Source organism: Mus caroli, unplaced genomic scaffold, assembly GCF_900094665.2.
Source record: "Mus caroli unplaced genomic scaffold, CAROLI_EIJ_v1.1 scaffold_15476_1, whole genome shotgun sequence".
Classification (NCBI taxonomy): domain Eukaryota; kingdom Metazoa; phylum Chordata; class Mammalia; order Rodentia; family Muridae; genus Mus; species Mus caroli.
Window position 1 is genome coordinate 12,281 of NW_018390163.1, and position 5,296 is coordinate 17,576.

At 35.8% G+C, this 5,296-nt stretch overlaps 1 pseudogene; it reads left to right on the forward strand.

The window, feature by feature from the left end:
• The first annotated feature begins 1,077 nt into the window (after positions 1-1,077).
• LOC110288512 lies at positions 1,078-3,338 on the forward strand (annotated as a pseudogene).
• Positions 3,339-5,296: the final 1,958 nt, after the last annotated feature.

Below are 5,296 nucleotides of genomic sequence, written 5' to 3' on the forward strand. Positions count from 1 at the left end.
TTAGACAGCACATCTTCATCAGTGGCAAAATAGAGAAAAACCACAGTTGGATTAGTACANGTTCTCTAGATAAACATATCTCAAATCATAGAAGGAATCTCTCTATGTAGATAGAAAGGAAATTTAATAGAATGTCCCAATAAAGGCTCTCAGCCAACGGAAATTAGAAAAATCAAGAACTGGTTGATTTCCTGCTGCGGGTTATTATAGCTGATGTACCAGAATTCTAAAGAAATAAGTACTTATTAATGCCAGTTATAAAAATCACATGAGCAAATCACCTTTGTTTTATATAAAAAACGGCAAGAATAAAAAAAAAAAACTGAAAGAACTACCCTGTTCAATGTCTTTTATATATGCGGGATGCCAAAAAAATACATTTCCTAGATTAAAGGTGGATCTGAACATCTCAAAAGATCAAGATTAAGCANGAGTTTCTCAATTCAAAGGTATAATTAAGAAATATTATATATTAAGAAAAATCCCCCACAGTAAGCAGGACTAGAGTTAGGATTAGGCGATCAGAGGGCTATGGTTAGGATTAGGATAAGGGTCTTTGGATTAGGGTTAGGGTGGTTAGGAAATTAAGGTGTGAGGTTTAAGATAGGCTTAAAGGTTTAGGATAAATCAGGGTTAGGCTCAGGGATAGGCTTGAGGTGGCCACTATTATATCCCATTGAATCTCTAGTATCTCTATCACATAAAGAAGAAATATCAGGGTTAGGGTTAGACTCAGAGTTAGGGCAAAGAATTTGCTGTGCTATGTAAAATTAGCTTCTCTCTTTTCTCTCATCTGCCTTCCTAGTCCTCTATTTCATAGTATCAACATCTTCTTTCCTGCCACAACGAAAGTGGCAAGTGGGTTATCCAAGAACCTGGAATTCCCTGATGGGAAATATTTTTATTTTACCATGGGGCCCATAGAACAGAAACCACTACTGCTTTGGTTGTTCTAAAGTTTAACCATGGGGATCCCCATAAGATGGAAGCAATCATGGGACTTGGTGCCCCTCTTTGGTAATTATATCAGAAATAAATATGATATGTCTTCACCAAAGCTTTTGTTAATATAACCACATGGTACAAGATAAAATGGTGGCCAACATTATTCTTGATGGACCCACTGAATCAATAGTATCCCTATTNCACAAAGAAGAAATATCAGGCCTACAAGGTATTCATTTTATATCGTAATGATTTGTTTTGATCTTATTCTGATAGCTTCTACCTTACATATTTAATGGCTTCCCAAAAGAACCTAAAAGTTTTTCCACCTATATACCTCCAAAAGTAGCATACTAACAAAGGAAGGGAAGACTTGGATATTCACGGAACCGAATTGATAATCAAAGNATAAGTTGCCAAGAGCCAGAGAGACAGCTGCCAGCAAAGAACATCTATGCCATGCTATGCTGTGTCTCACTGTCAGTTATTTCTGCAGATAATTTTCCTCTGAGATAAAATGTCCTCAGTACTCTTCTACCCTAGACTTGTCTGGTTTACTTTCTGCCCAAACTAAAAATATGCTTACTAACGAACTCTATGTGAAGTTCTCACTTGACACTGAAAATTCTAAAAAAGGAATCCCAGACAAGCAATAAACACAAATTCATAGCTAACAAAAATTTGGCCATTTATTAATTATGTATAAGATATACACATGCAATCATAGTTCGTCATTCATACCATGTATGTAATAGCAAATTCATTACAAGTAAAGTTAGCGTAACCTAAATTTATTTTACTCATAATAAATTGTACTTAAAGATTATTATGAAAAGGGAAATATAAATTTAATCAGTGAACATAAAATGATAATATGGGCCTAAATCTTTCTTTAGAATAGGTAACATGAGGATATATATTTAAATATTAATGTCTATTTTTAAGGATGTGATCATACAAATCTGGTCACAATGTTATCTCATTGAACCATATCCCAATTCTAGTATACAACATGGTCTCTATCCCTTAAGGTTCTGAATTATTCTTTTTTTTTTTTTTTTTTTTTTTTTTTTTTTTTTTTTTGAGACAGGGTATCTCTGTGTAGGCCTGACTGTCCTAGAACTAAGTCTCTAGACCAGGCTGGCTGTGAACTTAGAAATCTGCCTGCCTCTGCCTCCCAAGTGCTGGGATTAAAGGAGTGTGCCACCATCACCCGACCTGAATTACTTTTAAAGAGTTTACCACAACTAGACCTGGAGATGTTATTCATAGTGGACATTGTCCTCACTTGTATAAGCATAATATATCTATTCTTTTAAATATGATAAATACATATTTGAGTTTTCATATGGACATAAACATGAAGATGATTTAAAAGATATTTATATCCAGCAAAGCCTCTTTAAAAACAAATAAATGCATAATGATTAAAATCCCAGCATGTGAATATCCAAGAGAAGTCTTACAAATGTCAAAGCATGGCAAAATCATTCATGAATACACCCAAAGTGTACTTTACCAAGCTAACTTCAGGAATACACGTGTTGAGTCATCAAACATAAACAGACATGAAAATGGAAACAGCAGAGGACCTTGCAAACATAAAAACTGTATAAACTGTTTCAATTTGTGTTTTATCACTGGTCTACATCAAGGAATCCACATAGGAAACAAAGAGCACAATGGGACAGTGCTTGATAAGGTTTTTAACTCTAAACAAATACTCAGGCTGAAACAAACCAATAGTGGAAAGAAACCTTACAGATGTAGNGAATGTGCCAGATGTTTCACCAAGAAATGCAAGCTTAGACAACATCAGACAATCCATACAGGAGAGAAACCTTACAGATGTAGTGAATGTGACAAATGCTTTTTTTCCTAAATACAGTCTTAGTATTCATCAGAGAATTCATACTGGAGAGAAACCTTATAAATGTAGTGAATGTGACAAATGCTGGACCAACAAACACAGTCCTATTAGTCATCAGATAATTAGTACAGGAAAGAAGCCTTACAAATGTAGTGAATGTGACAAATGCTTTACCCAAAACGTAATGTTAGTAGTCATCAAATAATTCATACAGGAAAGAAACCTTATAAAAGTAGTCAATGTGATAAATCCTTTACCCACAAACACAGTCTTAAGTATTCATCAGGTAATTCATACAGGAGAGAAACCTTATAAATGTAATGAATGTGATGAATTCTTTAGACTTAAATGTAGCCTTTACACTCATCAGAGAATGCACACATTAGAGAATATATACAAATGAAGCAAATAAGACAAACCCTTCTCCAAGAAATATCATCTTAGAACTCATCAAAGAATACATACAGGAGAGTGACCTTTCAAATGTAAATGTTCAAAGTCTTTACTGTTAGCTCATCTCTGACATCAGAGACTACATACAGGAGAGAAACCTCATGAGAACAGACCTTTACCTGAAAATTAGTTCTAAGAAAATTTCTAGAAATTTATAGTGAGGAAGGGGTGGGGGTGGGAAATGGGCAATTTCTACTGGAAAACATGTGGCATGTATTTTACCAAAGTGGAATTCTTTGCAACACTTGAGGCTCCACACTGGAGTTTATTATGAATATCAGGAACTTGAGAAAGCATTTAAGTAGTGTTCAAGTCTTAGAAACTAAGAAGCATTTATGCTCGAGAAACTCTGAAAATATGACAATGAAGGAAAATTTTCAAATTGTTCACTGTCAAATATTTCATAATGAAGATCAAGTAGAGAAGCCAGAAGAATGTGTAACTCTTTGTTGGAGACTGAAAGAATCCATTGCAGAGGAAATCTGATTATGGTGGATAATGCACCTCTCAAAATAGAGAGTGACACCAATAGCATTCTGTATGTTTAATTCAAATGAAGAAACTCAGACAAATCATATTTTTTAAAAGAGGGTTTGATGAACTAAACCACCCAAATGGAATGCTCTTCATGCCAGTATTCCTACAGATACACAGACTGCCCTGAGTGTCAAGTATTCATAATCTGTATCATATGCTGGTTTCAAGTNTCAGGATAGGAGCTGTCTTTGAGTCCCTTGGGATCTGGTAAACAACTCCTTCCTCATAGTGCTGAATGTAACTGCAGTAAATTTCATTGGTTGAACAAGTTGTAATGGGTTGTTTTCAGTTTCAACTTGGGACAGGTAGATGAATATGTGTGTTGCATCTCTGTAGAAAACGTCTCTCATACAACATGCTGAACCCATTACTGTTTTCTCCATACTTGTAACATAAAATTAATACTAGACCAATATTTTTCAACCTGTCCATAGTAACTTGTTTGGAGGTATTCTGAATGNCTAACTGGTTACATAAGACCATAGGAAAACATGTATTTCTTAGGAGTGACACATTCCTTTGTCTCTAGGTGAGTCCACCTACATTAGTATACTGTGAATTTGATGACAGTGCTGTAGCATTAGAACTGTTAGACCCACTATATCTGAATGCAGTTGTGTTAACTAAAATAAGGGAGACTGTGTTCAATGTTCCTGCCTTACTGTCATAGTCTGAGGGATAAGGCTGCTTTCTACCTTGAATTCCAAGAAGAGTGAGAGAATGTTCTACCAAGAAGAAATGAAACTATGACTTCAAGGTTGTCAGTGACAGACAAAATCCACTGGACTGTGTCATTATGTGGCTCTTAACTCATATAATACCAAGTGATTCAAACAAACTTAAGTAACCCTCAGAACAATGTTACCCATGGGCATATATTACAGACCATTGTGGTAGCTTCCTGTTGTAGCTTAACACTCCACTTTATATACCACAAGGAATGCATTAGATTTTAGTTCTTTTTGTTAAATAATTTACAGAATGGTAATATAATATCACATACATCTGAGAACATGTCGTCCTGAAACAAGATTAAATAACTTGCTTTACCTAGGTATTATCTTAATCTTAACTTCAGGTTTTTCAATTAAGTGTATCTTTTATTTTTTTTTTTTAGATATTTTCTTTATTTACATGTCAAATGCTATCGCCTTTCCTGATTTGCCCTCGAAACACCACCCCTATCCCATCACCCCTCTCCCTGCTCACCAACCCTACAACTCCCACTTCCTGGCTCTGGCATCCCCTTACACTGGAGCATCAAGCCTTTACAGGACTAAGGGCCTCTCACACTGATGAGTGACAAGGCCATCGTCTGCTACATAAGCATCTGGAGCCATGTGTACTCTTTAGTTGGTGCTTTAGTCCCTGGGAGCTCTGAAGATACTGGTTGGTTCATATTGTTGTTCCTCCTGTGGGGCTGCAAACCCCTTTGGCTCCATGGGTCCTTACTCTAGTTCCTCTATTGGTGACCCTGTGCTCAGTCCAATG